The 12761-nt window shown below is 38.5% G+C and overlaps 1 long non-coding RNA gene across 1 annotated transcript; it reads left to right on the forward strand.

Moving 5' to 3' along the window:
* The first annotated feature begins 483 nt into the window (after positions 1-483).
* Positions 484-1912, forward strand: LOC122026241. The gene is made up of 3 exons (XR_006124075.1): positions 484-1285; positions 1352-1441; positions 1847-1912. It is a non-coding gene; the product is annotated as an uncharacterized LOC122026241 (long non-coding RNA).
* The last annotated feature ends 10849 nt before the right edge of the window (positions 1913-12761 follow it).

Here is a 12761-nt window from a genome sequence, read left to right on the forward strand (position 1 = left end):
ATATAGCAAAAGCATAATAATTTCCTAAATTATTACAACACACACAACATACACATACAGGATGCACACATGTGTAGACATAGTCGTAGAACAAAATTTCATAAAAGAAATTATACTTGCCGAATGACACGTAGAGGAAATGACATCAACTAGCAATCATCACAAAGATTGTCTCTATTGATATATACACTGAGATATCTTTGAGATAGGTTTGCTAAGCCATATGTGTAAAATCCAGCGATTAAATAATAAGGGTTATTGAAGTCATAACCTTATTGGATTTTTCAAGAATTTTTAGAAATTTTTTCCCATTTAAATGGAGTCCGTATGATACGTTTAAGGGGATAATCGATTGGACTAGTAGAAAGCCTATTTAGAATACCTAATTAATGTGGGAGTTGATTGAGGAGTTAACTTAGGTTTTGATGAATTTAAAACCTAAGTATAAATTCCCGATCCCTTTTCTTTTCCCTCACTGGCGCACATCTCCTCACCCGATTTCCTTCCTTCGTGCCCTACTCCCCTTCTCGACTCATCATCGCCACCTCCCCCGCTTCCGTAAAGGCCTGATCGATGACGACAGATGATGCCATAGCCGTCATCGTCGCTAGAGGACAACGCCGTCGGCTTTCCAATCGCGTTGCTAGGAGACGACGCCACCGACTTTCCCATCGTCTCTCTATCGACGCCATCGTCGCAAGCCCCATTGAGTCATGCTCTGGCTCCTGATCCATGCCACTGCTCGACGCTGTCACCTCCTTCACGTAAGGCAAGATCGACGATGTCGTAGCCGTTGCCATCGCAAAGGTTGAGCAACCGACCTTCCCTCGATTTTGAAGCATATCTGCCCCATTCTGGTGCCCTAGCATCTCCAAAGTCGGCCACTATCCATCTGCACCATCGGTCATGCCCTAGCTTTGGGTAGCGTCGTTGTCGCCTTCGACGGAGCTCCAATCGTCGTTTCTCCTACTCCTCGGCGTTGACAGCCAAGCCGAATCTGACACCGAGCCTTTCCATAGAACCTTCTTCGTTGATCACTAGATTATTGCTATATTTGAGGTAATCACTCAATCCTAGCAGTAGCTTTAAGGGTTGGATGTCAGATTTTGGACCTTGAGACATGGTTGGAGATGTTGATGCCATAGTGAGGTTGCCACCGTTGGTACGTCTTCTTCATGGTTGATCATAGCCACCATTGCTACCATCCATTCCAGTAAGCAACTGGTTTCTCCTCTGGAAGAGACAAGGAAGAAGCAGCGAGCCTCCGGCAGGAACAAGCAGTAAGGTAATGAAGGGATGAATTGGAATTTGGGTTTTGTGCTAAGAGGTTAATGTGTCGTTTGCATTTTAGGGTATTGGTGTTGTAGATCAGCAATTATACCTTACTCCAGCCATTAATTCCGACAATGATTTTCCCCATCGACTGGGGCATCAAATTCGGGTGAGTCTTTGGAGCTTGTTCTTGCTTAATGTAGTCCAATTTGAATATGGAATGTTTAGGGATATCAGATCTAATGTAATTGTGATTGTTTATGGGGTAATGGATTCATGGTTGAGAGTAATCGACGTAGTTTGATGAGTACATAATTGTTATCGGAATCATTGGATTGATATTGTAATTAGTGGTAATGGGTTGGATTTATGTTGAATTGACTTATTAGTAAATGAATTGCTATATGAATCAATTAAAGAGTTGATAAGGTTGGGTTAAATCTAATTTAACCAATGGATTTGGGTGAATCGAGATTCATAGTTGGATTAGGGGTTTTCCCTAATTAAATTGGATTTGGGTTTAGCTAGATGTTGATTATGAAATTAGCTAAATTGTACAGAATATGATTTGCAGGACGTTGTTTCGAGATGAGCACTTCGATGCGGGGGATTGTTTAGCTTGATCTACATTTAAGGCGGGTACTTCTTACTTTGACTCTCTTTAGTTCTTTGGAACTTGGTGCATGAGCTATTATTTTTGGATAAGGACTACTTTACCTTGACTCTACTTGTAATATTTCCCGTGCTTGATAGTTCCACTCAAACCTTTGAGTTATTCATTTCTATATCCATACAGTCTCTAGTTGTCATTTATGATATTTAGTAGATATTAGATACCAACCTTGTATGCTTTGATTGTTGTTTATTTATGTACCGTATTGAGCATACTGGCTTCATGTAGCATACCTGATTCCTATTTATAAGTATATGATGACTGTTGTATTTTGCGCATCATATCATTGCATGCATGTCAACGACAAATTCTCCCTTACGGTCGAGAGAGTCATTGACCAGGGCCGCATGCTTGGCCACTCGAGAGAGTGGTAGCTGGAGCAGATGCTGCTTGTCCTGTCGTGGCCCCACTCGCTCACTCATGAGTAGAGGAGTTGCGAGCAACAAAGACCCCCGTCACAGATGTAACTAGTTAGCTACTATGCAACTGTCCACTCGGCCACTCGAGAGAGTAGTAGCTGGAGTGTTGTACAGTTTGTCACTGACCCGGCCTCTCGACCATACATGGGTCATGGTGCAGAGGGGTGGGCGTGAGTGACCATCAGTGCATACAATCTTATTATTATTATACCTGCCTATGCTATTATTTCTTTGCTGTTGCTTTCTTATGTTTACAGTTGTTCTTTTTGTCATGTGATACATTCGTACTTGTTGAGCTATATATGTATTGATCGCATGTTGTTCGACTCTGGTTTACTTATTGATAGAATGTCTTTACCTCACATGAAACCTTCGTAGTGATGAACAGTTTAGTAGTCGATCGGTATTACTCCTGATCTTCTATTACTAGCCTAGGATATGGTTATAGGTACGAACATTTATTGTGATTTTATTCTAGTGTCTGCTATTCCCTTATGAGACTGTATACTGTTGGTACTTTCTATTTGTATATTATGTTCATGCACTATCTTTCCTTTACCCGCTGAGTCCCAACACTCACCACCCCACAACATGATTTTTCTTTCGCTAGGTAGTAGGTAGATGAATCAAGGATGCTTGGGAGAGTCCTGGCTACCAGCCCCATGTCACATTCAAGGACAGTTTTTCTTTTTGGTCTTATTTTCTGTTTGGATGGTATAGTGCTTTCGCGAGTTTGCATTGTGACAAGTTGATGTGGATTTTGGAGCCTAGTCTAGTGATTGCAGGTATTTTGGGTAATTGTTTTGGTTGGTTTTACATTCATATATTTTCTTTGTAATTTCCGCTGTGTTTACTTTCGACCATGTGGGCTGCTTATAAACTATGTGGTTGTGTTCTTTTGTTTCAGCCGTGTGGGATGCTTATAAACTACGTGGTTGTGCTTATATCTAGCCGTGTGAGCTGTTGAATATGTTTATATGTTGATGTATATAGTTGTGTATGTATATATGATTCATATTGTCACGGGTATAGGAGAGATGTTGCCGAAATTTTATCGGTAGGGACTCCTCTGGGGCGTGACAATATGTCTTCATCTCTGATTTGGTACTAGACACATGAAGAGATGATGCCATTTGAGATAGGAAACACTAGCTTGACTTTGTGCCCAGTGGCAAGGGCAACTTGGCGGCACAAAGCAAGGAAAGGGTCCAACCCTTTAGGCTACTGTTCCGGTGGCACAATAGTGGTTTGCCTACTATTTAGTTGCCGAAAGATCTGTCCGGTGGCTGGAAATTAGCAACAGGGAGGAAGCATCCAACAGTGGGGAATACTGGTGGCACACTATTCTATGGTAATATAACTGTAGCACCGTTGAGAATGAGAGAGGGGGAGGGGGTTAAATCTCATCGCTTAAAAACTTTTCTTTTCTTTAACAAAACTTTTCAAAAAACTCGAGTATATTGTGGAATAAAATAAATAAATAAAGACAAAAGACAACCTCTTTTTTCACTTGATTCAGAGCCTAGCCAACTCTTACTCCAAGGCCCACGATCCTTGATCACCTTTGTTGGACAATCCACTAAATGAATGATAGTATAAGCAACATTATTATGAAATGAAAGTATAGTATATCAACAACAATTAAATAGGATGAAGTGTTGGTTGTCATTGAGCTTTCTAGCATTGTAGGAACAAAGCTTGCACGTGTAGTAGCAATGGAATGAAGCACAGGTTGAATTGATTCAAACAGAGAAGTTTTTAGCAACTCAGATTCCAAGGCCTCCTTTTATAGGCTTTATTCAGTCAATGGATAAATAATTCCATCGACTGATCTTATCTGTCGACTGATAAGCCTATCCATTAAATGATCCTATCTGTCGACTGATAAGCCTATCCATTGACTAATCCTTGTTACTTCCCTATTTTATGTGACCTGATCCGTCTGATCCTTGAAATCTCATTGTTTTGTTGATTGATCAAGCTAATCCTTCGACAAAACATCTGCTCCTTCCTTGTATCCTGTGTTTCGATTCACCTGATTTCATAAATCAAGTTGTTTTATCGATAGATCCAACTTATCTGTCGATCGAACCTCACTTTCCTTGTTTCTCTGTTTTGACCTGTTGAATGAGCTTGATCCGTCAACTGATCACTTTGTTCCATTGACTCAATAAACTGAGGATCCTTCGACTGAACCTATTTTTCAGTCGACGAAACACCTGTAAAACAAAGTTAGAACAAATATAACATTTATCCTGCAAAACAAAGTTAGAATAGATATTTGCATGAATAGTATGATAGTTAGGACTATCTTGATCTCAACATAGAAACCTCCTTGCTTCTTCATTTGGATCATCCTTAAAGTTTGTCCCTACTAAGACAAGACCTCACTGCACTCACTCCAGGAGATTACCTCACTTACCATATGACAAACTTTTGGTCCTCTACTTAGTGTTTGATGGCTTGATCCACTAAGAATTTTTATACAATACTATATTAGCACAACAATAATAATAGTAATGCAAAATAGTATTGGTAAAACTATACTTAGGTTTACAAAAATCTGCTGGTCCGACCGAATGTGCACGATTGACTGGGAAACCTTTCCATGAAACTTGATTGGAGTTCACTTCTCGAAGACTTCTTATTATCTAGGGTTACCTCCCCCTAGGATTTTCCACTACCTAGCTTCACTTACTAGGGTCTAGCTTCACTCACTAGGACTTTTACTTTGCTTGAGTTCACTCCTCCAAGTTTTCTCACCCCTTTGCTAGTCATCTGATCAACCTTGGCCTGACTAGACTTCAATAAACATATTATCAAACAAACATCAAAACCTAAACCTTAGAGTTCGATTGCACCAACAATCTTCCCCCTTTTGATGTTTGACAATATGTTTAAATTAGGCTAAGTATATAATCCAACTTATCAAGTCTTATGCCCAAATAGAAATAATTAGGATTTCTAACTTAAAATTTTTTTCTCCCCTTTTGGCGTACATCCAAAGAGTACTAACTTCTTAAATCCTAAGTAATTCCTTTGTTTTGTACTAACAATATATGTTAAATAATCCTTAGGTAAAATGACATCTTCCTTACCCTTTGAAAGAAAAATTAGAGTTTTTAATTTTTTAATTTCGTTTTGAAACATCCCTTTTCAAACATCATTTTAAAAATTATTTTCAAGGAGTTTTCATAAACTTTTCAAAAGTACTTTTAAATATTTTCAAAATATATTTGCCAAAATATAAAGATATTTTAAAATAAGACATTTTCAAATATAAATAATTTTCAAACTGATTTTGAATAAATTTCTAGACATTTTTTAAAAATTTCTTTGTTGCACACATGTATTTTCAAAATATTGTAAAATTGATTTTCATAAATTTTGTATAGTAATTTTCAAAGTGGCATTTCAAAAGAAATATTTTTGAAGGTATTTTCAAAAATATTATAACATAAAATTTCAAATAAATTTTTAAAATGTTTTTCAAAACATAAATTTTCAAAATATTTTCTAAAGCATGATTTTGAAGAATTTTTTCAAAAAAATTTTGAGAAGAAAATAAGTTATGTTGAAACTATATTTTCAAAAGAGAATATTTGAAGATAAAAATTTCCAAAAGTAATTTTCAAAATATATTTGCCAAAACATAAAGATATTTTAAAAGAAGACATTTTCAAATAAAAATAATTTTCAAACTGATTTTGAATAACTTTCTTGATATTTTTCAAAAATTTCTTTGTTGCACACATGTATTTTCAAAATATTATAAAATTGATTTTCAAGGAATTTTGTATAGTAATTTTCAAAGTGCAATTTTAAAAGAAATATTTCAAAGGTAATTTCAAAAATATTTAAAACATAATTTTTCAAAGAAATTTTTGGGATAGTTTTCAAAACATAATTTTTCAAAATCTTCTCTAAAGATGATTTTGAAGGATATTTTTAAAAGAATTTTGAGAAGAAAATAAGTTATGTTGAAACTATATTTTCAAAATATAAAATTTTCAAAAATCGTCAAAAATATTTTATTTTGAACTTCTTTTCAAAATGTGTCTTTCAAGAGGATCTTTCCCTTAACCTGACACTTTTTAAGATATCCTTGTTACCCACAAGGAAGACATACATATGTGTCTAAGAGTTTATGAATTTTTGGTTGACTTAAGGATCTAAAAGCCTAGGTGTTGGTCAACAATTATTTAGAAGACATCTTATCAACAGTATTTTCAATCTACTTTTCCTAGCATCGTACCTGATCTTATCTGAAGGCTGAGGAGATGGCACGTTAGCTCAGGTGGATGGTTTATTGATAGATAGTTGACTCTCCGATCTGGGATGAAGCTCCTCAATGATCTTGTACTCCACTAGACGATCCAATAAAGCATTAGTGACCAAAGACCAGGGAGGGGGCCCCTGACAAGTTTCTTCGACGCTCAAATCAGTACAGTTGTCTCACAAGTGGAAGAAGAACGGTAGTGAATGTCCGAATGAAGGTCTCAGATGTGAAAATTATGTACCTCACCAATGGAGAGGACCCCCCTTTTTATACCAGCTCTCACAATCTTCGTGATCATGAGGTGACTTCATGTGTCAGAGTTTGTTAGGTTGTTCCTTGAATAGCTTTCAAGGAATCTTTTTTGTATCCACAGATGTACCTCTTTTGTCGTTTATAACTTAAACCTTTTCTGAAGTCATTGGAGGAGGATGTCGTTATAGATGAATCACCGATGGGAAACAAGATAGCCTCCAACAGAGGTTCCAAAGGAATATTTCCGAACAACTATGACAGGCTATTAAAATGTTGTTTGCTACTTGTTTGCTAAATGTATATTGGACGGTCCACAAGGCCAGCCGAATTGCTTGCTATTATATCAATCTGCTCTGTCATATGTTAAATACTATAGAGATCTGTTCAGATACTAATATAGTGCCCACAATATACCAAAATATCATTCAAGAAGTCATATGATAGATCATGTATGTTATAGCTTTATTTTAGGGACAATGTGACATTAGGTAACTTAAACTTAATCGACCTGTACCTGACCGAGCGGATATACAGAGTTTCCTAAGGATAAGTACCTTTAATGATGTCCGGTGTTTGCCCGAACGGGCATACACCAATAGCTTTATGTTTGATCGGCCTTCGTCCGACCGATCTTATACTAGGAAATTTATAAGGCCAAGTGTCTTTAAACTTGTTTGGTCTCTACCCAGCCGAGCGTACACAGAGAGCCTTATGTTTGATCAGCCTTTGTCTGATTAGTCTTATACCAAGAGTTTTGTAAGGCCAAGTGTCTTTAAGCGCACCCGATCTTTATCCGGCTGGGTGTATATAGAAAACCTTATGTTTGATCGACCTTTATTCAATCAGTCTTATATTAAGAGTTTTATAAGGTCAAGTGTCCTTATGGCCGCACGGTCTTTACCTAGTCAAGCGTACACAGAGAGCCTTATATTTGACCTGCCTTTGCCCGGCTAGTCTTAGATTAGTAGCCTTATAAGGCCAAGTGTCCTTAAGCCCAACCGGTCTTTACTGGCTAGGCACACATGGAGAGCCTTATGTTCGACCGGCCTTTGTCCGGTCAGTCTTACATTAAAAGTCTTATAAGGCCAAGTATCCTTAAGCCTGCTCGATCTTTACCCTACTGACTATGAGGTTTTCAGAAGGCCTAAGTGATTAGAGCTCGATTGGGTTCTCACCTGGCCAAGCTCCCTTGCACTTGGTCGGCTAATTGACTAATCTGGTACACTATTTCCTGACTTCTAGAGTAAAATACTGGAGTCCTTATATCTGACCGACTTTACGATCGATCGACTTTATTTGAGCGTGCTACTTTGTAACCACCCAGGGAGGACCCTAGAGTTTTAACGCGGGGTGATCAACAAAGTCATATGGGAGACACTCTCTCATTCTGACTTTGACCCCCGCCTTATCTTGACTTTGACCACTACATCATCTTTGAGATTCGCTCACTATAACCCGTATCACTTGCCTCCCCTTCAAGTCTAGTCGAAGGAGATGTAAATGACTAACTGGACTCAAGTTCTATTTTTCGTGCATTTGCTTTCTCACTAAGGTTGTTTAGCAATTCATATTTTCAACTATACTTGTAACGACCCAAATTTCCTTGTTTTAAGTTCCAAAAGTTCTTAAAAATATTTGGAAATGCTTTAGAAATATTCTAGAGATTTTTAGAAATTTTTAGAGTATTTTTACGTAATTTTTGGAGGTCGTTTGGTATTTTTACTAAACGAAAGAAGTTTCGACAAAAAAATGTCCAAGCCGAGGTTCGAACCGAAGACCTCGGACCCGAACCAAACCTAAACCAAACCCAGCTAGCCAAATGTTCCACAAATGCTTTATGAATGAATATGAAACGAAATATATTTAAACAGTAGTTAGATAATAAAAACCCTAGTGATAAAAGAGGACTTAAGTTTTTTCTTCTTACCGTAACCCGAAATTTTCCCCTTCTCCTCTTCACGAGCGACGGCGTTTCCCTTTCTCGGGCGAAAACGCAGCAAGTACCTAGGCGACTCCGGCGACGGGCGAGCACCCTTCTCCATGAATTCTTCATAGATCCGAGCTCCTCTCGGCAAGGTGAACGTGCGGGCACAAGAAGAGGCCGAGAGTTGCAAGTCTCCGAACCCTAGATCTCTCTCTCGGTTGTAAGTCCAAGCAAACCGCTGTAAGTACTACTCACCTGCGGTAGAAGTAGTTTCAGATTTTTGTTTCTTCTTATCTCTTTTCGAAGCATGATATAAAGGGGCGGTGCTTTTGGGTTTGCTGCCGTGAGTTTGATAAAGAAGATGAGAAGGGATTTGAATGGATTTAGCATGTGTTTAAGTATTTCATTTTATGTTAGCTTTGCAGATTTTAGTTCATATGCAATTAACTAGACATGAACAGCATGTGTTTAGTATATCACGTGTTAGTTTTGATAGCAGCAGAAATTCTGTTGTTTCTTTTCCTTATGCTTTGTATTGGCAGTAGGCTAGTACTATATGCAGTAGCAGTGCAGAAACTTAGATTTCCTTAAGCATTTCAAGTAGAATCTTCTTGTTAAACAATGGACAGGAATGGTCTTTAGGATGAGAATGCAGATTTAAATTTTTGTCTTTCACCTTTAGTAAATGCAGGTTCAGAATCGAGTTTCCTTGCTACTGTACCAAACGTGAACTGCTTCTTATTCCACTGCCTTCTTGTTCCAAGCATGCAACTTAGATTTTCTGTTAATGAGAATAACATGAGCAACTCTCCTTTACTGTTAGATGTGCACGGGCAGTTTATTTTAGAGCATGCAATTAGAGAACTTATGCTACTTTCTGAACCTGCATAGCTTCTCATTTTGTGCTTGTAGCCTAGATTTTATGTTCCATTAAATAAGCATGAATAGCATTTTCCTTGCTACTCAAAGGGCAAGAACAACCCTTTATTTAGTTAGAATGAGTTTAGCATTTTCCTTGCTACTCAAAAAGGCAAGAACAACCTTTATTTAAAGTACGTAGTGTTATTTCTTAGTTTCTTGAACATGAATAGCTATTAAGCTTATCTTGTAGTTTGATTGGCTTTGCTTCATTTTTATAGCATGCTCAGTTAGTTGCAATTCTCTACTTGTTAGACATACTTACAGTGTTCTAGTAAGCTCTATTAGGGGATTATGAGAAGTTATGAGTAGAGAAAAAGACCAAGGTATAGTTAGAAAAGATAACAAGTAATTTAAAGTAAGAGGCTAGTACCCGACTTCCAAGGTTGTCGTTAAACAAATCCAGGTGACCAATTCCAAGGTCTTGGTCCTGGTAAGACCAAGGTCTTTACCCTCATAGGACTGGAGGCTTGCTACCTCAGTCTCTATTAGAGAGCGCGCATTTGGTACTAAGCCTGGGCCCAAGAAAGAGAAGAAGAAAGTTAAATATTAATTTCAAGTATAAGGCTATAAGTAAATGAAACAAGTATCACCTATGTTTAGAACTATCAAAGTTTAGCTCTTATAATTCTAAGCATACAATATTGACTTTCATTTGCTTTCCTTATAAGTTTATTGAGCATGATTAGCTTTATTTCCAGCATGCAGATTTATTCTTGTATATCATGAGTATGCAGATTATTTTAGTGCTTTGCTATTAGATGAGCATGTGTAGCTTTTCTTTTTAGCATTTCAGTTTTAGCATCCTTTGTATCTTATGCACTTTCGAGTTTTTGTGAGATAGTTTAGTACTTACTAAGCATTTCGCTTACAGATTTATTTTCCTCCTACTACAGATAAAGGAAAAGCTAAAGTATAAAGAGGAAGGCGACAAGGAGGATACGTGATGGATGGTGTGTGATGTTGAACTATGAAAGTCTCGGGACTTGGCTAAGAAGTTGTTTAGAGTCCTTCTCTAATGTTATTAGAGAAGTTGAGATTGTTAAAGAGTTGTTTTCTTTTTCTTATGTTGCTAATTGAGTCTATTCCACATTGTTAGTTTGGTTGTTTCCCACTGTTGGAGCATTATTCATTTGCTATTGCTAGAATAGTTTTTTTTAAAGTTGTTGTGTCTTATTACTGCGTGGTTGTGAAGTATATGTATACCAGTTGCATGTGGATGATGGTTTATTTTGCATATATTGATGATTATTATCACCGGTACAGGGGAGGCTCTGCCGAAATTTTTCGATAGGAACTTCTCTAGGATCGTGATAAATTTAAGTATTACTAATAATAGCATAAGTAACACTAGTAAGTAGAGTAATAGTTAAGTAACGACCACCTTTAGAGAGTAGCGAGGAAGGTGGGTCGTTACAGTTGGTATCAGAGCAGTTCCCATTCTCCAGCATCACACACACATCAGCATCAACCTTGCCGTCTTCAAGTAAGAAAGTATTTAAGTTTTTCCTTTTATGCTTTCTTTATTATTTGGAGTAGAGAGTAATTGCTTATATATATGCGCTTTAGTAAGATAGAAGTTTAGTTTTCTTTATTCATACATATGTTTGTTTAGAAAGGATAGAGATGATATCAAGCCTTTTTCCTTGCATAATTAGATGGCAAGAAGAGGGCGTCCACGTACCGCTCGTACTGAGGACCAGGATCAAGAGAACGAAGGCCCAGGCTCAACTGAGCCCAATCTCTCTGAAGTTGTTGCTCAACTCCAGAAACAAATAGCAGAGCAGCAACAAGTAATTGCCAATCTGATGGCAAATCAACAATCAGTTCCTCCCCCTCCCCCAGCTGTCACTGCGAAGATTCCAGTGGTAACTGAGGTTCCACTAGCTGCCCAGAGAGTCGTCACAGTACCTCAGAGACAAGAAGCTTATCTCTTACAGTGGCTGAAATTGAAACCAGAGAGCTTCTCAGGCACGACTGAGCCCTGGGATGCCCAGGCTTGGTTCAAAACACTGGAGAGCACAATGGAGCTTCTTGACTGGCCAGAAGTCAAGAAGGTCAAGTGCACCTCTTTCTGCTTGTCAGGAGATGCTCGTATGTGGTGGGAGAGGATAAAGACCAAGAGGGCAGCCAATCAGATGAGCTGGGCTGATTTTCATTCAGAGTTTTATGAAGAGTTCTTCCACCTACAAATCACCCACAAGCACTATGAGGAATTTATAGAGTTCAAACAAGGTGACCTGTCAGTGGAAGAAGCAACCAAGAAGTTCAACAGACTAGCTCGTCTTTGCCCAAAGCTGGTAAGTACAGAGAAGGAGCGAGTCAGACTGATGCTCAGAATGCTGAGACCACAGATAGCACTGAATGTGAGCAGTGGAGCTCACCGGCCCCAGACTGGTGAAGAGTTGATCAGTAGGGCATTAATTGCTGAGCACTACTTGAATGGCATCAAAGCACAATGAGCGCAGCACAAGCCAATGAAGATAGAGGACAAGACAGTGGGGAGCCAGAAATCCCAGTCAAGTAAACAGAACTGGAAAGGCAAGGGTAGTAAAAGAAAGCAGTGGAACTCAGGAAGTAACCAGAAGGGAGGACCAGTAAACAAGCAGACCAAGTTCCCTCCCTGTCCCAAATGTGGGGGAACACATCTAGGAGCCTGTCTTTTGGGTAAGACTGAATGTTATTCCTGTGGTAAGGAAGGACACATGGCTAAAGAATGTCCTAACAAGCTCAAAGCACCTCAGCCACAGCCAGTGCAATATGGAGGCAAGCTTGCACAGTTATATCACATGGAAGCAACACTAGAGGGGCCTTATATTAGTCAGGGAAGGTTGGAAGCTCCACCAATTCCAGCCTTTGATAGTGCCAGAGTATTCTCCCTCACCAAAGAGGAAGCTGCTAGCGCCTCCACGGTTGTAACAGGTCAAGTAGTTATTTTTCAGCATTTAGCTACTGTACTATTTGATACTAGAGCGACCTATTCTTTCGTATCAGTACCCTTTGCCAGTAAATTACAGGTGCCTA

Source organism: Zingiber officinale, chromosome 10A, assembly GCF_018446385.1.
Source record: "Zingiber officinale cultivar Zhangliang chromosome 10A, Zo_v1.1, whole genome shotgun sequence".
NCBI lineage: Eukaryota > Viridiplantae > Streptophyta > Magnoliopsida > Zingiberales > Zingiberaceae > Zingiber > Zingiber officinale.